This window comes from Syngnathus floridae, chromosome 22 (assembly GCF_059516105.1).
Source record: "Syngnathus floridae isolate MCC-2025c chromosome 22, RoL_Sflo_1.0, whole genome shotgun sequence".
In the NCBI taxonomy this organism is placed as follows: Eukaryota; Metazoa; Chordata; class Actinopteri; order Syngnathiformes; family Syngnathidae; genus Syngnathus; species Syngnathus floridae.
Genome location: NC_142434.1, coordinates 4,618,703 through 4,645,028, shown reverse-complemented (window position 1 = coordinate 4,645,028; position 26,326 = coordinate 4,618,703). Strand labels below are relative to the sequence as shown.

Genomic DNA, 26,326 nt, shown 5'->3' with positions numbered 1-26,326 from the left:
CATATCGAGGAAAGGGATGTTGCACGTCTTTTTGTTTACCTTTTACCGTCATCCAGCAACGTTGAAAAAGCTAACAACCCAATTTAGAGTTAGCAAAGCCTTGAGATATCTCCCTTTCCTGGATAGGCAGTGTGGAAAATAATTGGATGAATTCTGGCACTTGCAAACCAGAAGAACCAGTTTTTGTTTTTGAATAAACGTGCCCGAAATATATGACCGAACGGCACGCCGCATATTTCATTAAGTAGTTCGACTTCATGAACACTGATGAAATCTATCTTGAACTGACTTCAGCTGTTCTCCGTCTCGTATGTGGAGGGGAAACTTCCCAAGATCTTAATTGGATCATGCAATATCTGAAAATGGAAGCATTGTGAATGCCAGCCGGTATCGATGCGCAACATCTTTCCGACTCTTTAAAATCAGACGGCCCTAAATAAGTGCCCAGAGAGGTCTGAGGTGTCAGGATTTTTTTTTTTTTACATTCAATCCATCAGCAGATTGCGTCTAGCGCAATGTGTTCATCGCCTCCAGCGATAGAAGGTCCTCATCGGCAGCCTCCCAGCATGTAAATGGTCGGCGAGTACTCAAAAGTCAACCCGGAGCCTTTTTCGGCCAGGGGTATTTTTAAACACACTAATCAGGGAGCTTATTATTTCTCGGGTTCACAGAAAACTTTGAACCGCAGCCTCTCCTGGTCTAAAAGATTCATGAAAGAGAGGCTACTGAGGGACCATCTCGAGGCTGCAGAGGTCAGAAGTTGGTGTTATCCCCGCGGCAATCCCAGAAAAACAAATTACGTGTTAAGGGCGGATTGCTTGTACATTTATTGTATATGTTTAATGTAGCATGCTGTAGGTGAAAGTGATTTATAACTGTCGGGGGGCATATTGACATACAACCAGGCGGGGGATATTAGATTTGTTACCTGCTCCATTCGAAAAAAAAAATCTGTGCAGTGCAAAGTAACCATCTATTAATGTTGCAAGGCAAAACATGCCCGGCAGTGTAATTGGTCATACTAATAAGTGATATATTGAAATGAAGTCGGTGAAGGATTAAAAAGTTTCCATTGAATGGGGGAAAAACCTACTTTAAAATGAATCTCAAAATGATGTAACTTTATTTAGGGCCGTTTTTTCGGTGGTTGTTGTAGATGCACTTGTAAATCTCTGCACCTTATTAGATTGGGAGTGAATACATGTCTTATAAGGAAGAGGGCCGCCTTTTGTGTATAAAATGCAATCTAGCCGGGGCCAGCTGGTGAGAGAGGCATGTAGATTACAGGGTGAATTGCCTGCAAAGCGCTGTTCGATTTAAATTGTCAATGCGGCGCCTCCATTTGACTCATACGGAGACCATTTTGGCTCAGATAGAGCAAAGACAGATTCCATCAGGTCCTTATCTGTTACAAGTTGCATTGCTTGCAACCCGATTCAATAGGCACCAATAATGGTGTTATTTTTTAAACATTGGGATACCTGGGTTTTCTGCACTGGTCAGCAGCGGGGGTATACAAGTATGAGAATGCATATAAAACATGCCCGCCTTCCTTCACTTCCCGCTGTCTGACACCGTGAATGGTGTATTATTCCGATCATTTTTCTGACTTCCTGGAGGAAAAAGTAATTTTATCTTGTAAAGGGGTGTATTTTTTTTTTCCGGCCCCCCTCCTGTCCCGCGAGTGGTGTATATTGTTCTGGGATGAAGAAGTCTTTTCCGCCGCATCGATACATCATCGCAGCCAAGCGCAATCACTGTCTGCCAATTGTCAGTAGAGACCAATTTGGGCCGCGCACACTTTGACCGTGACATTTCAGAAAAATTAATCCCAGTGTAAACCCTCAAAGAGAAATAACTGTGGCCTGAAAAATAATTAAAAATAAAGTATCATCAAACATCTACAGAGGAACTGGCGGCGGTACAACGAGACAACTTTTTTTTTGTTAAACGAAGGACAAACAAGCTAGGCTACGTTTCTAATAAGTGTAACAGTTCAATTTAGTTCACTGCCATTTGTTTCCCTGATTAGTTTGTGAAGTTTCACTCTATCCAAATAATATTGCCTGACTATCCCTAATGATAAACCTGGATAATATTTACAATCACAAATCCTTGTGAAAGAGGTCCACATCAAGTTTGTTCTACGATTGCTATATGAAATGACCGATCCGATCCTATCCTATCCTGTCCTATCCTATCCTATCCTATCCTATCCTATCCTATCCTATCCTATCCTATCCTATCCTATCCTATCCTGTCCTGTCCTGTCCTGTCCTGTCCTGTCCTGTCCTGTCCTGTCCTGTCCTGTCCTATCCTATCCTGTCTTGTCCTATCCTGTCCTATCCTGTCCTGTCCTGTCCTATCCTGTCTTATCCTGTCTTATCCTGTCTTATCCTGTCCTATCCTGTCCTATCCTGTCCTATCCCGTCCCGTCTTGTCCCGTCCTATCCTGTCCTATCCTATCCTGTCTTGTCCTGTCCTATCCTGTCCCATCCTGTCCTGTCCTATCCTGTCTTATCCTGTCTTATCCTGTCTTATCCTGTCCTATCCTGTTCTATCCTGTCCTGTCCTATCCTGTCCTATCCCGTCCCGTCCCGTCCCATCTTATCCTGTCCTATCCTATCCTCACCCATCCTATCCTATCCTATCCTATCCTGTCCTATCCTATCCTATCCTATCCTATCCTATCCTGTACTGTCCTGTCCTGTCCTGTCCTGTCCTGTCCTATCCCTATAGTCAATAAAATTGAACCTCCAGTGAATTAAGACTGAGATTTTTCTTTTTTTATTAAATGGCCATAAAAAACAACAATGTCTGGTAATGTTTGGTAAAAAAAACAAAAAAACAAAACTGTAGTGAAAGACATCCAGGAAATTGCAAGCACGCTGCTGGTCTCTCCGAGTGACCATTTAGAAAGCCGTCAATCTCCCCAACGAGATCGCCGATTGCCGCACTAGCTGACGTGATGATGATCTGACGGATGTGGCGGAGAACGAGGTGGCCTGTAAAACCACCAAGGAAGTGCTTTCAAAAGAACGAAAGGCTTTTACCAGCCCGGCATTTACCAGCATTTGGGTAATAGCCACTTCTCTACCGTGACAGAGATTGAAAGGATGAAGGCTTTTTGCCCATTAGGGCAGGAGCAACGCTCACAGATACACGATGCCGAGGTTATTAGTGAGCTGGAGCACTCTGAAAAACAACACTCAACAACATGACATTTTACTGAAGCACAGGCATACCTGCTACCGTGCCCATATGTGTCATGTCAACGCTTGAAAGATAGTCGAGAACGGGATTAGACGAAACGTGGCTTCAATAAAAGGGAGCCCTTCATAAGTAGTTCTGTTTTAAGTTCCCAACTTGAATTATTTCTGCTGTTATCAGGGCGAATGAATACGCGCACCTGTGAGGAGAGTCTTGGCACAGTCAAACTCCCTCCATTGCGACTTCCTTTGATTCCTTAAGACGCCTCGCGAGCTTCGTTTCGCAGCGTCGGAGAAAGAAAAACAGCCGCAGACCGCATCTTATTTACATTCCCTTTTTGCCTAAACCTGATGTGTTTCGGCGAGAGTGCAGGGAAGGGCAAACACAAACAAAATATGAATATGTTTCAATTCCAAGGTTCCGAGGCCTTGGTAAACGCTCTGACAGGTGGGAAGAAACAACGATAATGAGAGCGAAACTCCTTTCCAAGAAAGCCGCATTGTTTTAATTGTTCAGACCCGGAGAACTGTCTGTTTTTCCAGCAGCCAATGCAATAAAAAAAAAAGAATCCTGGCTTTTTCTCGGCAATGTGTTCGGGCAATTATGTACAAACCCTGTAATTATGCATATCTTTTGGAAACATGTTAAAGCTGTATGGAAATGAGACAGGGCCGCTTAAACATGCGGTGTGGGTACAACCCCCCACCCCCCCAGCACCACCAGCACCTTAGCAGTGCATTGTTTGATAGTTCAGGCAGTTTGTAGAACTAACTGGGAGTTTGTGTCTGGCTCTCTAACAGAAGACCCAACCTTCAGAAGAAATAAAATTGATTACCGTATTTTCCGCACTATAAGGCGCACCGGCTTATAAGGCGCATAGAATAAATAACTGCTCAAACGTTAATGCAATCACAATATAGTAACACTCAAAATAGTGAAAACAATAACAATATATCAATAACTCAACGTTGGTCAAATGTTAATATCACGCAACACACAAAATAAACTTTAATAAATTAGTCCTCATCCACGAATCTATATTGGTCCATGTATAAGGCGCACTGGATTATAAGGCGGCTTTTGAGAAAATTGGAGGTTTTTAAGTGCTCCTTACAGTGCAGAAATGATGGTAGTCTGGGTAAACAATGTGCCGCTTGCTCATCGACAGGAATCGAACTCCCTCGTACTTTCGGGCCTGTGTACGAAAACATCCCCATCTCCGTATTGCTATCTCCGGATTTCTTCCCCCCCCCCATCCAATCTTCTCTCCCTTTCTCCTTTTGCTCATCTCTGCATGTGTGAGAAGATCCCACCCTTAATTAAGTCTGCTGGGGTTTCAAGTGTTGAATCTTGTTTAAAGCCCATCTCAGCACATTTAAAAAGGACCGTACGAGCGTGTATGGTAATCAGGACATGCATAGCGACTGGCTGAAGAGATCTTGATTTCAGACTTGATTCCATCACTTGTTTTTTTTTTTTTTTTTGAAACCCTCTCTCTACATCCAACAGTCAGAAAATGTCCAAAGTGTTGTACAGTATGTTTCTTTTGTACCGCGTCGAGACTCCAACCGCTCGCAATTACCACCGGTTAATCTTATCACAATAAAAATTCAATTACTTTTATCAAGGTTATTTCATAGGCTCAGTGGAAGCCTCTTTGTCCTCATGCGTCTCTCGCAGCTAATAATTGAGCGCCGGCGTTTTACCCGCACAACGCCGTGTCACGAGCCGCAACAATGCGGTATGTAACGGCTCTATGAGGAACCAATAATGGGTTCATTTCCACCGTTCACCTCGGGCTGAGCACCTGTTAGCTACCGTCTCGTCATCCCGACATTGAAAAAACGGACGTTTTTCCGTATTGATAACAGGTTAGTGGCGAAGCTACGAGCCAGGAGTCTGATGAAGCCTATTAAAATGCTCGCAAAGTGGCGAGATTCAAAAAAATTTTCTGCTTGACTTATCTGCATTTGTTCCCCCGGACCCTTATCGCAGAGGATTCTGGGTAGCGTCACCCCACCCCACTTCCCTGCCCAACACACCAATTACCAGCGAATGGATTTTTTAGGGGAGTGAAGCAGAATAATTGTGCAATTATCCGGGTGAAATGGGAAGTCTAATGTGTTAAAGTAGGATTTTAAAGCAACTGTGAGGTGGTGAAATGGGGAAAGATTTGACCTCTATCCAAGCCATATAGCATCGCCGAGAAAAATAAACAGATCCGAACATAAATATGAATAGCTTGAGGGAGATGTACCTCGAGTTTTGGGACAATGAAAAAGATGATCACAATTATGCTTCAAAGAGATTATATCGAGTGATTATCTTCTGGTGACTGATGATTTTTATTTTTTGGTCAGGGTATGCATGACCATGATGGGTTCCATGTACCTCAAACGGGGTGCGAGTTTTGGGACAATGAAAAAGATGATCACAATTATGCTTCAAAGAGATTATCCAGAGTGATTATCTTCTGGTGACTGATGATTTTTAATTTTTTGGTCAGGGTATGCATGACCATGATGGGTCCCATGTACCTCAAACGGGGTGCGAGTTTTGGGACAATGAAAAAGATGATCACAATTATCCTTCAAAGAAATTATCTAGAGTGATTATCTTCTGGTGACTGATGATTTTTATTTTTTGGTCAGGGTATGCATGACCATGATGGGTTCCATGTACCTCAAACGAGGTGCGAGTTTTGGGACAATGAAAAAGATGATCACAATTATATTTCAAAGAGATTATCTAGAGTGATTATCTTCTGGTGACTGATGATTTTTATTTTTTGGTCAGGGTATGCATGACCATGATGGGTTCCATGTACCTCAAACGGGGTGCGAGGTTTGGGACACTGAAAAAGATGATCACAATTATGCTTCAAAGACATTAACCAGTGTGATTATCTTCTGGTGACTGATTTTTATTTTTTGGTCAGGGTATGCTTGGGTCCATGACCATGATGGGTTACATAACAATAAAGGTTTCTCCGGCCTGCCAAAAGTGACCCTACCAGGAATGGTAACGATCTCCGGATCATTGGAAGGTCCCTCGCCACGACAAGGCCAGACCCAAAAGATACAGACTGATTCTCGTAAAACCTCGAATAGGCTTTCTGAGTTTTTCCCTACACCAGGGCGTCTAGACCTTGAGATGTTTTTTTTTATTATTATTATTTGTGATCTGTGGGCCTGTGAAGCCCCTTGAGACATTTCCCGATTAAAGGTTATATAAATAAATGTGACTTGTCACTTGCTACAAATGACCCTGGTTATTTGTCATTTGCCAACAGATTTCTGACAGATTTTTTTTTCTAACCATGCCTTGTTTTTCTTCAACAACATACATGTTTTTATGTCATGCGGAGAGCGAACCCAAGCTCCCCACTGAGAGTTCTAACAATTCACTGGATGCTGTGATAAGAATCCAATTAGTCATAAAATAAATGGCAGTATGGTCACATATATGATGGCCAATAACACAAGAGGAGACTGTGGTTATAAACACGCCGTTCCAGACAACATTTCACCCCGTAGTCATTATTGATATGAAAAACGAGGAAAGAAAAATCAGTGGAAAGCCATGAAGGCATTTCCCCCCCAAATAACTCATTGCATTGACCCTAATCCAAATCCACTCAGAAACCAAGCAATTTAACACCGCCATTCTCCAGACCCCGCTAACTTGTGAAACACGGGGGAAGGTGAGAAAGGAAGGAGGTGGGAGGGGGTGAGGCGGGGGGGACACAAAATGAAAATTCAAGGGAAGGGAACATAAGATATGTTGTCTGCTTTCAGCAGTTGTTAGAAAATAAATTGCTTTTGAAACTCGAAATGTTTACCTCAATTGAGAAGCGTTTTATGCCCTTGACAGGAAATTATTTCACAGCTTCTCTGGCAGTTGCTCTTTCCAATGGTAATGTTTCCTTAACCCCAACAAATAACTTGGCCTTCACATTTTGCTCAAGTATAAATAGCCCAGCGCATTCATGTTTGGAGGTCTCTCTCAATAGGTTCCTCAAATAATTTCTCTTCTCATTTAGAGCAACGGGGAGGAACCAAATGGGGCGCAAATGGTACATTGGTGCTCCAATATTCAGTGTGAAATTATAGGGAAGGAAGGAGGCAATCAGATATGGAATGGAGACAAAATCACAATCATAACAAATAGAAAAGCAAGAGGAGGGGAATGTAATATAGGTTATGGGTTACTGGAACAGGTAAATAACAATTACTAGAAGGTGGGTATGTCTGGTCACTCAACATAAAAGAAACTTGGTCTCAATTGATCGTATACTGATTCATAAAATCGGTAACTAAAGCCATTCAGGATTGAAAAAGATATATATTCCCCAAATCAAATTTTTAGGTGCGCCTTATAGTGCGGAAAATACAGTAGTCACTTCTATAGGATAGGACCACCCCCTCAAAACATTCATCAAAGCATCCATGAAGAGTTGAACCCTTTTACTTATTTTAACCTTTTCATTTTGTTGACATAAAGATTGCCGGGTGTTCCGAGTACCTCTCCAGTCAACACGCACACAAACCAACAAAACAAACCCATAATGGAGGCCCTCGTAGCATCAAGACGCCGATGCTCCCGGTTGAGAGAAAATAACAATAAACACAAATATGAGGTGAAATAGAGATGTCAGGGCCAATTAGGTTGAATGTTTTCATCGGCGCCACTCGCCTCCAACAAAGAGGCTCCTGTAGCTAAATGCCATACGCAAATACGAGTACCCTCGTATTGTTTGGAATGAGGCCGGTGATCTAAAATGTGCTCCAACAATGCTTCAAATGAGATTTAATTGTGAGCTAGGTGAGTGACTGTGTTGGTATCAAACTATTGTAACTTCAACTAACATTTGCACTATTTTGTATTTTGCCCAGACACGCAAAATGTTGACTACCGTATTTTCCGGACGATAAGGCGCACCGGACTATAAGGCGCACCTTCAATGAATGGCCCATTTTAAAAGTTTGTCCTTATATAAGGCGCACCAGACTATAATGCATTAATGCATCATGTCAGATTTTTAATCCAAATCATTCTCCATTTTATCTTTTTTATTTCAACTTCAGACGCAACAAATTACTTTATAATCACAAAATAATGATCCATAGTCTTTTCGATTCATGATTCATAGTCTTCAGCGGGCCACTTATGATTGATTTCATGACACAATGCTTTGGGCCAGTTTAAATTTAGGAATTTGGTCCATATTTAAGGCGCACCGGACTCTAAGGCGGCTTTTGAGAAAATTTTAGGTTTTTAGGTGCGCATTATAATCCGGAAAATACGGTATACAAAAATCCAAATGTGCATTACCAAATCCAGATCCAAATATTCCCATCTGTTGTATTGACTAAGTGCGGTTAACTTCTAATTGGGTTGTCATTGACGTCTTTGAAACATGCTTGTCGGTATGCCGCATAATTAGGCCATACATTCCGAATATAACTTCACCGCAAACTTTTGTCAGGCACATTATTACCCGGTAATTTCAGCCACCCAGGAAAAGCAGCGATAATTATGATTGAATAGTGATGACTACTGTCATAAAGCTATGGTTGTCTGATCAAGTTAGTTCACCACGACTAACGACGGCAACAATGCTGGGGAACTGGCGATGACTAATTAGCGCACCCATAATGTTTCCCCCCTCTTAAACATCTCCCTGGAGGCTGTTTTGAATCATTATGCAAATGATGTTGTCAAATGTCAATTATCGTGAGCGGAAATCTTGTGATTTATTATTTTGAAGAGTTGTTGTTTGCAGCCACAAAGTTTCTTTGCCAAGTCATTAAAACTGTGTGGGAGACAAAAGGTGTCTGAAGGGGAACTGAACAGCAGACTTACATCACATATAATACAGAATAGAACTTTTTTTTAATGGCTCGTGTTAAACTGGAGGTTTTGAGGTTTCCGTGCAATTATCAATTAAGTCAAAAGACCAGTGTGAATTTGCGGCTGTGATTTAACAATTACTAACCACATCACTCAGCCTATTATTTTCCAAATGCCTGATTTGAAATAAATTAAACACTCATCTACTGCCATTGGTGTCAAAGTCAAGGCCTGGGGGCCAGATACGACCCGCCATATCATTTTCGGTGGCCAGCAAAGACAAATTGTGCATCAAATTCATATGTCAATTCCAACTTTCTAATTTTCACTTTTAAAAAATAGAGATAACGTTAGCAATTTTTATGACCATTATTTTTTTTAAAATAATTTTTAGTTTTAAATATTTAATTTTACTATTTCATTTTTAAATATTTGAACCGTTTTTATTAGTCTCTGTTTTGAAAACGAATTATTCATCAGTTTGTTGTGTAGCCTATAATATATATACAATATGAGACGTTCATACTTTTATTTAGATTCAGCTAAAGTTTAACACTAAACCCAATGGCCACCATGCTAAAAAAAAAAAAAAAGATAAATATCAATTCTGTTGATGTCCTTTTGAAGTAATCTGTGATTAGATTCGGGGGAAAAAAACTAAAGGTGACGTCCACCCTTGGGAGAGGTTTCCAACTGGACAACAGTGCGAGGGGACTCGAGGGACCCCATAGAATCAGAACAGAGACGGCAGTGTTCTAAGTGAAAGGCGATCTTTTCAATGTTTAATCAAAGGCCATTTCTGCCACTTTGTTGGATTTCACTCGACTCACACTTATGTCCTTCAAAAGGATCAAAACAGTGGGGTAATAAGAGCCGTTGCCAAGTTTGATCATGAGTGCTTAAATGAGTTTGGCCCATTAAATGTACCTCTGGATAATGAATAAACCATTCATCTTACGGTCCTGGTGTGATCTCTAATTAGGTCATGTGAGAGGAAATTCTGCTGCTGCTCCATCTGCGGGCACACAAGTGCCTCAAAGTTAACGGCGTGTGTTCATGAAGTGGAAATAATAACAAAATGACCAAACTTATAGCGATACAACTTATGTTTGATTTAGTAATTGTTAGCAGTATCGAAAAGCAGATGCGTCATCTAGTTTTAAAACAGTTTTATTCCTTGGCGTTCCACACAGCGCGAGTTTAGAGCCCCTTATTTTTTTAAGTGTTTTAAATTGTTTTGATATATTTGATTTTTTACAGTTGGGTTTAAAGTTCTCTATAAATAAAACTGATTATTTCATCCTGAGTTGATTAATTTCTCTATAGGGATAAAAAATACACTAAACTGGAGGTGTTTAATTATTCTTTTGTGATTCCATAGTTGTCACTCACTCCTTTCATCACTTCAACAGGGTCTGCCTTCAATAGAGTGTTATCGTCCATTTTCACTGTATTACTTTTTCTCACAAAAACGGAATTTTACTGAACATAGTAGTGAAGGAAGACGAGCATATTGAATTTTTTGATACGCTCCCATGTACTTAACCTTAATTCCCCTGGAAACATTCCATGAACCGTCTTGAAAAAAGAAAAGGGAAAAGAAATCGTGCATAATTAACATTATAAATGTGTTCTGGCAGACGGAGAAGCTCAGTGTGATTCCTTCCAATTTCAGCATTTGGCAGTAGCAGAGTCAGACTTGCCATAGGTGACTACTTAGCCTCTAAATCTCACTCGCTCTGCGTTTGAACCCATCAACTTCTCCATCTCATGAAGCTGCATGCTTTGGATGAGCTTTTAAAAAATGAACTTGATTTTCTAACGACTCAATATGCTCGGAGGGAAACTGATAAGACTGATAATGTGACCGACCCCGAACGAGTCAAACCTCATTGGGTAAGGCACAAATGATTCTTAATGGCAGATGGTAATCACGTTTGTCTTTCAAATTTTCTCATTGATTGAAGAAACCTGTTCATTAGTAGCTCAACATCTGGTCGGGCTTTCAAAATGACAAATGTGGAAAAGTAATTTTATAAAAAAAAAAAACAATACGGCGCCGCGTACTCGGAATTAAACCGACTTGGGAATTAGCCCGACCGCTACTTTATGCTAATACGCTGATACTTGAAGAGCTACGTATTTTTTTAGATGGTCCTCAGTATAAATAGCTTGAAAAGCACTAAACTAGACAATGAAGCGTTTTTTCTAGGGGCTGACTGAGTTCTGCCCATCTCTTTTTAATTCCCCATCAACGTTGGTAAGATCACTCGTTTCCCCCAAATTAAACATCATTCACTGTTAACGCATTCAAGAGATTCCAATTAGCCGAAAAGTGGTTCTTCATGATTGTGTTTTTCCCACCAAACCCTCGTTCCCATTCAAACACTTTAAAGAAAGCCTTCAAGGGGAAAGCCAGCCCTCCCCATCTTTCGACATTAGCGCTTGTGTGCGTGTCGTTGCGAGGGAGCTCTATCAAGTGGTATAAATCTTTAATTTTGGAGATCAGTATTAATGGCCGAAACAGCCTCAGATCTGGGTTCCGCTCGCCGCTTTCATCCTCCCGGCTGGAGGAATTCCGGGGGAGGCGGAGAAAAGAGGGGAGCTCGGAGATCGTTTGCTCCCATAAGTACACAAAATTAGCTTCTTATCGGTTGATCTCTGTACATGATCCTTTGGAAATCTGCTGCACGTCCAAAGCTGGAAAGTTGTGTCCCTCTTGGCTCGTGTGTGTGTGTGTTGTGTGTGTGTGTAAAGCTCTAATTAAATTACTTTTCAAAGACAATAAGGCCTGTCTGAATCTTCCCCCGTCACCCTTTTCAACATTTTTTTTTAAACGTCGCAGTTTGGTGCCGTGAAGGAAATTACATTTTCGTTCATCCCTTGCGTATTCTTGTGTTGCTTGTCCTGATGTTTTGTCACAGTTGAGCGAGGGAAAATAAACGGCAAAAGGAGAGGCCGGGAAGTAGAGACAGAGAATGAAGCGCTGGAAAGTGGCTTTTGCTTTGACATGAGTTTGTTACGTCCGCTGAGAGAAAGTGCTTTTCTGTTTATTTGCATTTGTTTGTCACCAAAAGTCACAGAAAAAAAACCCGAATATTTTGGCAGAACTCTGACAATAAAGGGAAATGCTTAAATCCAATTCATTCATTTTATTCTTTTGTGCATTAAAAAATATTTTAGTCTAACTTGTTTATATTAGTAGTGCTTCCACCGCCAACCACTAGATGGCAGCATACAAATTTGAGATGTTGTAAATTTAAAAGAAGAAGAACAAAATTAAGAAGTATCGTCGTATCGTACATCTTGGTTTCATCATCTAATCCTGCTTTTTACACCCACAGAAAGTGAAAATTCAATTTATAATGTACATCTTCGGAGATTATTATTGATATGATTGTTCGTAAACACCGACGGATCAGTACCATTGCGTATTTACTTAGGGTGTTTCTTTCGCGGGAATGTAACCTCAACGTTGGAAAAGGGATTACAGTACATCTAAATTGAAAGTCAAGGTAGTTCTCCACCGAGTGATGCAATCTTGCAGTAGACACGCCGTGTTACTTCCTAATTTGGGCTTGCCCCGGTCCTTCTTCAGGCTATTTCCTAATGTTGCCATTCCCCCTGTATTTCTCCGCTCTAATGAGTCAGAGCTGCCGAATTAGGCCGGGCGCCGCCTGCTAATGGGGCCTGCGAAAGCCGGAGAGTGACTGAACCTCTCGTTAGCCGAGCCGGCTGCTATTGATTGCGGCGGGCCACTGGGGGCTTCCTACCTGTGGTTGACTTTGTACTTTGTGCAAGAGTTGTAAGGGTCTACGGAACAACAGGGACCACGCACATCTCAAACAAGGCCTATGAAAAGCCTATCAATTAGGCTTTGAAGGTCAAGCAAACTCTCCCCCCGCGTCTTGCTGAGACTTGAGCTAGCCCGTATCTCTTCGTCTCTCGCTCTCCAAAATACATCTGAAGACTCCATTCAATTAAATATCTCTCGGCTCCAGCTGCTCCCTAAGTGAAAGGTCAACTAAGTCCAGGAGGCTAAAAGAGAAAGGCACGGCTTCTTCGCTACACACAACAAAGGCTCCCCCGAGCAGGCGCTCTCGTTGTTAATGATACCCACTGGTCAATCCCTAACTAGCAGTGACAGTTAGCCCCACAAGCGCCACGGCAAACCAGAGCCGATCGATCAGGTGAAGAAAAAAAAAAGAGCCATAATGATAACCCGCAGACATAATGTCAAGTCCTTGCACTGTCCCAATTGGTTGACATTCAGGTAGATAGCCGGCCAGACATCAAAAGCTAAAGGTGCAGCAGCAGAGCTGTCTTGCTCTCCCGTGCCCACTGAGGTGGGTTAACCCTCTCGCATGAACTCTAATTATCCACACTGTGGCCTCGGGGGAGTCCCTGAGGGACGGCCAAGCGAGACCGACGACACGCACGCCGACTCGTGCACGCTCACACACTCAATAACCATCAACACAAACAGTGCCTAATTGAGTCAAATTGGGACTCATTACCTCAGCTTTAGTGCAGTCATGTTTAAAGTGACGGCGGATGTGTGAGTGTGTGCAAAAAGGGTGTGACAATAGTCCGGTTTCCGTGGCACCTGCAAAGTTGTGATGGTAATGATTTCAAGCCTGGTTACCACAAATTAATCATTTCTTGTTGACTGGACTGGATTTTTTTTGTATAAGAAAAAATATGACTACTATTATTGCATCTTTAGTATTTAGTACCTTCTGTGTTTCATCAAAATCTTTGTCTAGAACATATTTATTTATGCATTATACTGCCTTCCAATACTATAAGATTTTTTTTTTATTACTATAATAATTTACAATTTTAAGGAGTACGCTGGAACGGATCATGGCATTTGTATTGATTTCAATAGGGAAAGATGCTTTGCGATACAGACATGGTCACGATCAAGGCTGTACAATATAAATAAAATATAAAAATATAAATGTAAAAATATAAATATATAATATAAAATAAAAAATATACTGTTTATCAAATAAAAACATTTCAATAAGTACCCTCTACAAAATTAGCTGGTTCGATATTCTCAAGAGACTCGGGGTCGATAACTTCTGCGTCTGACGACGTCTGTACCCGATCCATTTTTGGTTATCGAACCCCTCGTCTTTTTTGGATTAAAAAACCGGACAGACGGCCTGACTCCAGCGCTTGGAGAAGAAGTGCTGGCTCGGCCGCCCTGAACACCCGTCGATAGGCGCTGGAGTGGCAGCCAAAGCGGCAGTAAGACAGGATGGCTGTCGCTGCCTCACCGATTAGAGCGGCAGACTGCATGGGGGATACAGAGGGGAGACGCTAAGAGATGTCAGGATCCCTTACACAACCCTCTGTATCCCTGTATTGACCCTCCTTCTATTGCCTAAATGAACAGACTAAAGGTGATCATATTCCCCATACTATCAATACGAGCTGCTCTATGAACGTACCCTGATGGCCTTGTGACCTTCTTTAGTCTGTCCTCCAATTGGATTTTTTTATGGGTAAACCCTGACTTGAATTAAAATCATTTTATAATTATTATAATTATCTTATTATAGTCCTTTTGTATCGTTAGCCTAGCTATTGTGTGTTAGCATCGTAAAAGGAGTGGTTCTGCTAAGAGAATAAAATAACACAACATCTATGCTAATTTCTGATAGCCAGTCTATTGGGAATTGCATTATATGTTAGCATCAAGCTAATGGGATTTGATTAATTTTATCGCCACGTCAGAGACGATGAATTGCTACGACCACAGACAATTTGGTTGATTGATCGGGGGCGTCGAACAATATGCTCATGATAAAATTGTCACTTTTGTTTTGCACACTTCTGTATCAAAAGTTGCAGGGAAAAAAAATGCAGGTTAGGTTAAATTGTCCATAGGTGCGGATGTTCGAATAGGTCCGAACAAAGACAGTTATTCGACAACGCAATAAATATTTAAACAATTGGAATCCGGTGTGGTCAAAGCTATATCATTAGAGAGTAAAAGTCAATCCTTCGGAATTATTGATTTTAGGATTATGCTGAACTCCGTGTCAAAGACGATAAATGCCTCAGAGCGCTTTGATTTCTCATTATATTCATGTCTCCACAGTTCTTCCGGCAGAGTCAATATTGCATGTTCTCAATGTATAGCTCCGGACAATGACTACCTATTGACCACCTCCCCTTGTGGGAATCCTTAAAATGACAAAGGGTCTGCTCATATATTCTAATATCTTGTAAGAGTCTCATTTCAGTAAACACTAAATCCATAGCTGGATTTGGATTTCTGGAGCGCTGGGAAAACTGAGAACGTTTGAACACGGATTGTCTCATATGGCACTTTGGTGCTGTGGTCAGATTTTTATGAGAGCTTGAAACAGAAACTCCTTGTGTCATTTATCTATTTCCTAAGCACTTATCTTCAAATTCTTTAACTTTTTCAAAGTTTTAGAGACTTTCTCTTGAATTTGAATTTTGAACGTTACGTATTTTCCGGACTATAAGGCGCACCTAAAAACTTAAAATTTTCTCAAAAGCCGCCTTATAGTCCGGTGCGCCTTATATAATTGACCAAATTCCTAAATTTAAACTGGCCCGAAGCATTGTGTCATGAAATCAATCATAAGTGGCCCGTTGAAGACTATGAATCATGAATCAAAAAGACTATGGATCATTATTTTGTGATTATAAAGTAATTTGGTGCATCTGAAGTTGAAATAAAAAAAGATAAAGATGGAGAATGATTTGATTTGGTTAAAAAATCTGACATGATGCATTAATGGTGCGCCTTATATAAGGAAAGTTTTAAAATGGGCCTTATAGTCCGGAAAATATGGTACTATACCTAAATGTCCGGTATGTTTTTTGTCACTTTAATCTAGAGTCAAACTCTACAAAAACAAATTAACTATTTAAAGATGTCATATTCTTGACAAGATTCACCCGATTTCCAATTTCTCTGGCCTTCCCGAACTGTTCATTTTTTACAGCCTTGGTTTCATCAGAAAATCTTCCAGACACATGTGGGAAAAATATGTTGTGATCTGATGAAGTCAAGGTTGGGGTTTGCTAGCCTTGCCTTCAGCCACCTTGAAACTAGAAGTTCAAAAACAATCCCGGTGCAAAAAGTTTGTTGCATAGCAGCTGCCGGCAATGAGACATGATTTACGGACTGCGCTCCCGTCGAGGTTGTTTTTGCAAACGCCCCAACATTTCATTTTTGAGACGTGCAAGAAGGTCAGGCAACTGTTGTTGATAATTAACCCCCCAGTGTCAACACAATAAAACATCGGCAACAAAGCCTCACCTCGGAGCGACACTGACTCTTAAAACTTGTACTCGTGACCCCGCGGCCAACAATCAACGTCATCAATCCGCACAAATACACACAAACGTAGGCACATAACGAGTGGACGGGAAAAGGTCAGACGTAGCGCTTTGCGAAAACCTTTGGTGGTGTTTTGCTTCGCCACTGGGGGAGCGGTGCTTTGAGGGACTGTCAGAACCAACAGCGCCCTGCCAACCGAGAGGTGCGCAACCTTTACTGTCCTGGCCTTAAGGAGCGCCAGCACTCTCACCTTAACATTGATTTTTAAAGGCCATGTGTACTATTTACACTTTACATTTACTCTTCAGTTTGCTCCCCGCTCAGTGGAAGATGTGAGCGGCATATTTTTAAAGCAAACAATAATAAATTTCCACCCGAGTATCGGAGCGGAAATGCAAACTTAAAGCAGAACATAATCTTTAAATGCCGATCGATTAGTGGTTGATAATCGATAAATCGAATTTGCGATCCGAATCACGAGCAATTGCCGGATGTTTCCGAAATATTTTTCTCCTATCACTAATAGTTAATTTGTATCCAGCATGTTTACACCTGAAAATATCTACGCTACGTTATTTATGGTACGCAAACTCCACAAATCCTTCTAATCTACATTTATTTATTGTTTGGTGTTCGCACTTATAATTTATGCCACTTATTTGCATATAATGCGCACGTAGCGAAAAGCAAACGATAACAAAGACAACAAATAGTTTATGTTAATGATTCGATGTTTAATTCGGTGCAAGTGAAGTCAGAATTAGATCAAAGCGGCGTCAGTGCTGTTTAAATAACAGCGAGTCAGCTCATTTGCCAAAGATACCGAAATATACCTTATTATATGCCGTACTAAAAAGATTTAGTCGTCAAATCAACTCGAGTTGTAAATTGAGCGTAAAAGTTAAAAACAACTGAACCCCACTTGTGCAGTGATTATTTCATTTTCTTCGAGAAGTAGGAATTTGTCTCATCAAAATTGGGTAAATTAATTTTGACATTTTTCCTGTGACTTTAAAAACATTATTATTGGAAAGGGCTGGCAAATATTGAATGTCGGGCCACAAATGTCCCCCTTGACCATAGTTTGGACACCCCGTTGACAACAGTATTTTTATGTATTTGTTTTTATTATTTTTATCTTATTATGATGGCTGCATTTAATCGTTCACTGGAACAAGCTCGGAAAAAATAACCAAAGCGATCCATTGACAACAATAATAAAAGTGACAGAGCGACACTTCGGCATTGAAGTCAAATCATATTCTCTATTATATCAATTACAGGAAAAAGGGGGGCACACTAACTGGCCATTACATGAGTTTTATTGAAAGGCCAATATCAGCGCGGTGATAAATGTCTCCCGACAACATTTTAGGTGGCCCGGCAGGCGGCTCATTTGGATAAGGAGCTGCATACAAAGTTCAATCCCATCTGTCTCCGGCACAGTCAATACTGGCGCAGCAAACACTCATGCATGACATTTGCAGTCGGCTCCGAGACACAAATCATCCTGTGGGGAGTCTTATAATTAGGAGTGTTTTGCATGATTTAGTCAATCAACAGCGGGGAAAAAAATAAAAAAAATAAGGGGGACGGGCAGGGCGAATATCCACAAGGTATTAATTACTGGTGTGCACTATTTTCCAAAATTCACTCGAGTGGGACACATTTACACTTCACAATGAAACATGAATGAGCATCCGGGGTGGTCTCGCGCCTTGAGCCAACGCCATCGGCGAAGCATTCCTAGGGCTCTTTTTTTTTGTTTGTTTGTTTTATTTTTTACCAGCAGCCCTCCAGCCAAGACGTGGCGCCTTAACACAAAGTGGACGTGTTGAAAAGGAAGAAGGACCAGTGCACAAACAAAGATCGGAATCAAAATGCATCAAAATCCGTCAAGACGGGAGTGCACACCTTAATCAAGAAAAGTTTTTTATTTAGAGCCGAGTTATTGTTGAGCTTCTTCAATATTTTTTTTCAATTTTAGACTTGGTCTTAGTGAAAGTATGGTTCGGGCCAAAATATGGTGCAGGGGCCATTTGTGGCCTGCTAGCCATTTTTTGGCGGCCTGAAAAAAATATAACATTTTGCAGTTTTAACACTGATATTTTATGATATGTAATTAAAATGTTTTCATACACAATAGTGTCTTGAGATATGATTGTGATCCTTATCGCCATTCTTTACGTACCGTATTTTCTGGACTATAAGGCGCACCTAAAAACCTAAACTTTTCTCAAAAGCCAACAGTGCGCCTTATAGTCGGGTGCGCCTTACATATGGCCCAAATTCCTAAATTTAAACTGGCCTGAAGCATTGTGTCATGAAATCAATCATAAGTGGCCCGCTGAAGATTATGAATCATGAATCAAAAAGACTATGGATCATTATTTTGTGATTACAAAGTAATTTGTTGCGTCTGAAGTGGAAATAAAAAAGATAAAATGGAGAATGATTTGATTTGGATTAAAAATCTGACATGATGCATTAATGGTGCGCCTTATAGTCCGGTGCGCCTATATAAGGACAACATTTTAAAATGGGCCATTCATTGAAGGTGCACCTTATAGTCGGTGCGCCTTATAGTCCGGAAAATACGGCATATGTATATATACACATTTTAAAGTAGCTTTTCTAGCTTTTATTTTCAATGTTGAAAAATGTCCAAGTGGCCCCTGCATCATTCCCTCTAAAGTGAGATCTTCTTTTTACTCCACCCTCGGGGACTCCATTATTCCATCATCCCTTCCTCCAAGGTGACATCCAACACTTTCAACCAGTGCGGCTCGGGTAATGTAATTAGCCGTTAAAGTGAGACATCCTAAAGGTGACATGCTACGACAAACTTCATCACACGCCGAGCCTGAAGGCCTCGCCTCGCCCCCGCAATCAAACGGCAGTATGTGGACGTCAAATTACACCGATTACAAGTGTAATCGCGGCTGGTTCGGCGGCTGTCAATCAGCTGGCGGTGGTAAAAGTATGTCATCAGGTGGTCCGAGCTAAGCTAAGTTGTGAGAGGGCGAATGAAGTGAAGCAGAGACGCTTTAATTAAAACTGTGACATTGTATCATAAAAACCAGAAACCTAATCGTGATGGAATAAGTATAATGTAATTATCAAGCCGGTTATAAATAGCTTTAATTTCATGCTTTGTGGAAATGAAATGGAAATGGCATGGAGGGGAGGTGGCCATATGTGTATGCGGGTGTATGTGAGGAGGTAGTTTACCGAGCTTGTCGCCACCCTTCTGCCAAGTGCCAAGAGACAGGAGCCAAATCCAATTTCTCCTCTCCAGGTCACACGTCTGTCCACTCAGCCATCCTTCAAACTTCTCTCTATTTGTCACCCTGCTCATTATCATCTACCCTGCTACATTATCGGATGTGACTCTGAGAAAAAAAAAAAATAGACGGGGGGGGTTGTAAGGAGACACCTGACAGTCCCCCCCTTGAAAAAAAACAGTCCTGAGAGTTTGTCATCTTCCCCTTCTAGATGCCTGATGATCCTAATGAAATCTAATCTGCACACTCGAACTGCAGCGAACTTGCAATCGGAGTTAGATGCTGGAAGTTTTACCGCCTGGCGCATACTCAAGCTATTGACCCTCACACATGCAGTAGAACCAACTCCTTGGAAGAGAAAACCGGCTGATGTTCAAGAACTAAACTTGACAGAGACTCTCCACGCTTTGCTTTTTAGCCACAGGCACAAAATACATACACTTCTGACATTTAATTCCCTATTTTTGCTTCCGTTTAATAGGCATTGTGCTGCTGCTTCTGGTGTGCACAACTTGGCCACAAGGGGGCAGTGTAACGAGATTGTCAGTCATTCTTTGCAGAGGATAAAGAATAGGGCTTTGCTCTACTGTTTGTGTTTGAATATTAGTTTTTTTTTTCGAAAAGCATAACACTGATGCTATTCATAAGCGGACCTATTGAGTTTTGTATTGTTTGTTAGCATAAAGCTAAAGCTATGTGGTTTGTTTTAAACACCCATGTAATTCCGTGTGTTATTTTTTTAGTTTGACAATAAACTTGGAGTGGCAATAAATATTTTTTGGGGAAGATTTGTTCACCATCTGCCAAACTGCTGATTTGATTTCATCATATTATTTCCTTTATTGTTTTAATTGCCAAACCACATATTAAATTCATGTTCTTTTATCAGGCTGTCCCAAAATTCACCCAAAAAAAAAAAAAACAAGACTGAGAGGAGTCTGTTTCAAACAGCATGACTGATTAGCTTGTTGGAGGGTGCGAGGAAAGAATTTATAAGGAGGGTTCACAGGTGCGAGAGGTGAAAACCCAGCCGCCACAGAGCCTAATGATCTGAGGGGGGTCCTTGAAGTACTCCGCAGGGAGCCCCAATAAATGCAGGACCACACCAAGAGAAAACACGGCGGTCGCGCTGAGCGGTAAAGATGTTCTTTTTCACCCCCCCACCACCCCCCGAAACGATAAAAGCGCTTGATGAGGTTTGCTCACTGCGAATGAAACCAATAATTATGACTCGCCCCGCAAACAAATGCATTCAGAGTTTTAAATTAGGTCTGATTGAATCTTTCTCACTTTCCCGCGGCGGCTGTGATTACTGCATGGTTTTGATTAGCACAATGATTGCGGCGGGTTCCAGTTGTAATCCTTCAAGTGGAAGTGCGCCGCTAAATGTCTCAATTGCGTCAGAATGATGTCTGTGACAATAGCAAAAAGCTCAGAATGTGCCAATGTATAATTAGGGGTTGTGGAAAACCTTTGTCAGAGCAATTATTAATTTTTTTTTTTATGGCGGCTTTTAAGGCTGCTTTTTTCCGAGAGACGAATCGCTTAAAATGAAGGTTACAGCATCATTTATGGCGCTGAATAGAAAGAAAGAAAAGAACTAAAAAGGCTTGAGTGTTATAAACAGCGGCAGTGAATAAAACTGTGCTTTTTTTGGAACATTTAAAGGTCAGTCATAATTAAAGGTGGAGTAATGGATTTTAAAGAAAGTGAACGAGTAAGACTTAAAATGTGGTGCTGATGTTTATTTGATCACAAACTTGTTTGGACTTCAACCAAATATTTGAAGGGAAAATGTTCAAACAAACATCGGGCATCTTTATCATACCGATTCAATAGTTCCTTGAAATACGGGTGACTCGATGAAACTTAGCAGCTTTAGTTAGCAAGTTTGTTTAGCTTAATGCTAACATAGAATGCAAAACGCCATATATTGGCTAGCAAATAGTGAGTGTTTGTGTTATATTGTGGATATTTGAACCCACATGGTGGAGCAACACATGTAGACAGACACTGGTCAACAACAACAACAACATTTTTTGAAGTGTCAAAGATATTCAAATGGTTTTTGAGTAATTTTGGGCTGCCAAGTCCAAAACACTTGGCTCTTAAAACATTTTTGAAGATAGATAGATAGATAGAGAGATAGATAGATAGATAGATAGATAGATAGATAGATAGATAGATAGATAGATAGATAGATAGATAGATAGATAGATAGATAGATAGATAGATAGATAGATAGATAGATAGATAGATAGATAGATAGATAGATCAATGCTTCAAGATATTGCATGAAAAATATACAGATGCTATTGAAAGCTAACGTAAATAGCATGATGGCTAATAACTAGCATCAAAATAACATTTTCCAAACAATTATTAATTATTATCTACTTACGTGTGTCTCGATGAACTGCAAAGGACCTCACAAGGACAGATTGGTATTTTCATTTATGGTTGCAGCACTTCATCACAAAACCAATGGATGGAGATACTTCAAATGGTTAGCTTCTTTTTCATGGTTTGAGCCTGGAAAAAATGGATTCAATTCAAATTATTTGTGATTTTTTTTCTTTCTTTTAATGACAAGCAGTAACACCGAATGTCTTATGTTCGACTGCGGAGGCGCAGGTTTAATTTAAAACTAATTTTGGAAAAGAGTTTGTTTTTATCGCGTCGTATTAATTTCCCCTGGAGTGACATTGTGATAGGAGCAGAACAGATGGGAAATCCAGAATTGTCCTGGCAAAATTCATCATGAAAAATGCACCCGACACCTGTGTAATTTGCCTAATCATCTTTTGCTAATAAGCTCTACCCCATTAATTATGCACGACTTCCACAATGCAATCAAGATAAAAGTAAATCTGATGACTTAATACCCTTCAAAATAATTAGCCTCTTCTCCTCAAGTCATTCACCAGCCCACAACCATCACATGGACATCTTTCATTTTCATATCTTCCCTTCCATCTCTGCCAGGATTTTAATTGGGAGATTTTTCTGAAAAAAAAAATCCATATGTTAATTAATATATTGTAAGAAAAAAATTGTATAGCTGTTCATTATTTTTATATAATTTTCAACATCATTTTGGGGAAAAGTATTTTCTTCAAATTGTCAAATGTTAAATTTAAGCCAGAAAATCAACGGGAATGCTCAAAGGCAACAATGTTGCCATGGCGACGCAGCAAACAATCAGTAAGCGACCGCGTGAATACAGCACTTAGCGCCACTCCAGGCAATTTCCAGCATTGAATGTGATGCGTTCAAGGACATATAAACAAAAGAGGGGCGGGATCAACACAGAGAGGATGGCGATGTCATATATCAGAATTCATACCAGTTCAATATTCTACCGTTGGAAAGTTAAAGAGAACACGAAGTCGGAATTTAAATCATTTTCTCCCGGTTAATATATGTTGATTTTTTTTTTTTTTTTTTAACGTACAGAAAAATATCGAAGATATATGGTGAAAAGAAAATCAATGGGAAGTTTTAATGGGTTTTATGTGGGTAATGATAGAGGGGGGTTAAGAGGCTAGGGCACGGGTTAATGGTACTATCAGGACATAGACCAAGTTAAGTGCAGACGAAAGGTCCACCACCAGAGGTTAATTAACCTTTCTAAACCCAAAGGTGTCTGGATGCACATACATATTGAATGGAAGCTGCCACAAAAAGCTGTAGGTCACTGCTAATACATTCTGCAAGTTACAATTAAAACATCATCAGACTCACGTCTGATCTCCATTTAAGAGGCATTTATGAAGCCGCAATTCAGGAGGCAATTTATTACAGTCAAAAGCCGTCTGAATGGGGGGCAGTTAGGTTAGCAGATATGCAATTTCAGTCCATTCAAAAGCAGCAAGTGGGACCGAATTCAGGCGGGTGAGGCATTTACCGTGCTTTCCTTTTGCTGCTCTGAGGAGTGAATGAAGACATGTCAGATCAACACGAAAGCCATTAGGATCCTTTTAGTATTTTCTTGTACTTGTTTTGCTCTGCAAATAGAAATGATATAGTCAAGGTGAATTCACAGAAAATATAGATATTTAAATATCACGCAATACACTGTCATGCTAATAATAATCAAAAATAAATAATAATAAAGTGATTGAATTGGAAGTGTTAGTGAAAAAGGCAAACAATCATATTACCTCATTGCTCCGTTTCGATTGCAATTGGGTCAAACAAAGTCTTGTGACCGGATCCACGTCGCTCCTTAAAACATTCTGAAGCCCAAAAGTTGCATTTCTAATTTGACAAGATGTCGTAATAGTATTTGTTTCTGAATTTTCACAAATGTATTTTCACATAAGCTAGCTAATGACAATCTTTTGTTAAGGATAAGATCAGACTATTTTGTTAAATTGCATTGCTGAATCGACAATATGTGTAAAAATGCTATTTATTAGTAATAGATAATAGTAATGAAGCAAGCTAGCTCCATTTTGGCGCCTGTGTGAGTGTAATTTAAAGTTTTAGAACTATCCTAGAGATATTTTGGTGATTTGTTTGGCAATGATTTTTACTCCAAACGTTTGTCAAATCTATCATTTTTTCAATAAAGATGATAACTAACATTCATTTAAGCCATCATGTAGACAGTACTTACAGTTTGAGTCGTCTATTAATCTCTAAACTTCCCTTTCGGCGATGTTTTGCCGGTGAGGCAATTTTCGCGGGCGCCGCCATCTTGGAAACGGGAGGGGCCTAATGGGTTCACGCGCGCGACCATCTTGGAAATGGGCGTTACATTAGCGAATTAGAAAGTACAATAATAGACTGCCCAAAATTGGAACTAAAACTTTTTATCACTTAACTAAAAGTTCTCAATGTCTCAAATGTGATTAATTCATGTTTATTGCAGGTGAAGCAGAGTTTCAGGGGCGCCGACATCTTGGAAATGGGAGGGGCCAAACGGGGTCACGGGCGCGGCCATCTTGGATATGGGCGTTACACCATGGGCGTTACACTAGTGAATCAGAAAGTAAAATAATTGTCTGCCCAAAATTGGAACTAAAACTTTTTATCACTTAACTAAAACTTGTCAGTGTCTCAAATGTGATTAATTTATATTTTTATAAAAATAATAAAATAAAAAAGTGATGTTTTAGTGTCACCATGAGATTCACACATACACACACCGAAAGCAACATTATCAAAACTGCGCCCTTCTCTTTTAACCATCTAGTACAACAGGTTCTGTCAATCCCTCAGCGACCGGTATCCCGTTGTCGACTCCATGTTGGTGACGCTTCCTCTGAAGCCGAGGCGCATCGGGATCTACATTTGCACATCTGGATCGTCGGAGACCTCCTTGAAAATAGGTGGCATGCTGCATATATGGTATTTTTCATTTTTTCACTCCAAACAAAGGCAACAAAGGAATTCCCCCAGGATAGCGACCCATTCTGCCTACCTGGATACGCTCGCTCAATATTTCAAGCATACACACACGCAACTTCCATGATGTAACAAACCCGCAAGGCTTTCCACCCCCTTCCATTTCGAGTATTATTTCCCCCCTGTACTTTTGATTCACTTTAACAGAGGAAGTGCATCCCGCCCTTTTCTTGTAACATGTCAAGCGCATCCCTTCCTCGAACCGCCCCTGGAGTATCTCCCACCCCAAACTTTTGGACGCACCCCTCCTTCTCCAGATTTTATTCCCCTACCTTGCGCTTTCCAAGTAATTGCCCAGTTTCTGGGTTTGCTGGGCTATGCTGGTTCACGGATTTAATTTGCGGGTAAATAGATTTTCTGCTGAGTTTAAAAGGCACCGTGCCCGTTCGTGGAGGGGGGGTTAGGTTTGGGGAAATGTATTTGGGCTCTTTGAGAAATCATTAGGAGAAGGAAGAGCAAGTTCATGATGCAAAACAAGTAGACAGTGCTGACCTGACAACTTCTCACACTTTGGATTTCTTCGCACTTGATGTGGCGAGTTTATTGCTCAACATAATGTGGTTAAAGGTTAGGAAAGGGAAGCTAGAAAGAAAACAGTTTTCACAGTAATGATAATAATAATAAATATTTTGTAATAGATTTTTGAGTTTTGCAATTTTGGTTAAAACAAATAATAGATGACTCCAAAATATTTACATTTTAGACCCATAGACAAAACCTGTATTACTAGTCTAACGTGTCGTAAAATACTTTTTCTTTTAATTCGAGCAACATTCAACTTTAGCAGTTTAAAAAAAGGTGAAAGAAACATAAATTTACAACAACGAGGAACGTAGATTAATTAACCTATGTGATCGGATATCAAATCATAACACACTTGTTAGCTGATAAAGTCATTCATGTTTGACATATATAGCTCAATCCGACTGGCCTCATCTAATCTACACCTCGTGTTTGGCAAACTCTTTAAATATTCATTATTAGCTGTCTTGTGTAATTATTAAAACCGAGATAGAGCCAGGGTCAGATGACCTGCGGGCTTCCAGCTGTTTGTAGGCATGCAGGATAAATCCCGAAGGCCTTCGCATGGCCGTTCTGAATATCATAAAACTAAAATAAATAAATAAATCCTCCCCTGAAGCATCAAATAGCCCGTTGTTAGATTCATCTGATGAGAGCCGAATGGCCGAGAACTATAATAGGTACACTATATCAAGAGCGGCGCTAACAATGT

At 40.4% G+C, this 26,326-nt stretch overlaps 1 protein-coding gene across 8 annotated transcripts in view; it reads right to left on the bottom strand.

The window, feature by feature from the left end:
* lmo3 (LIM domain only 3) overlaps positions 1 to 24,404 on the bottom strand; it is a 79,787-nt gene extending 55,383 nt beyond the window's left edge. For 4 of the 8 annotated variants that reach the window (XM_088367115.1, XM_088367114.1, XM_088367120.1 and 1 more), the window contains exons 1-5: positions 24,302 to 24,384; positions 23,844 to 23,918; positions 23,588 to 23,687; positions 22,566 to 22,686; positions 22,082 to 22,212 (exon numbers count right to left, since the gene is read on the bottom strand). The gene's annotated coding sequence lies outside the window, so the exon portion shown is untranslated. Of the gene's footprint in view, positions 1 to 22,081; positions 22,213 to 22,565; positions 22,687 to 23,587; positions 23,688 to 23,843; positions 23,941 to 24,301 lie in introns of all 8 variants that reach the window. The other 4 variants (XM_088367116.1, XM_088367118.1, XM_088367119.1 and 1 more) reach the window with 4 other exon arrangements.
* Positions 24,405 to 26,326: the final 1,922 nt, after the last annotated feature.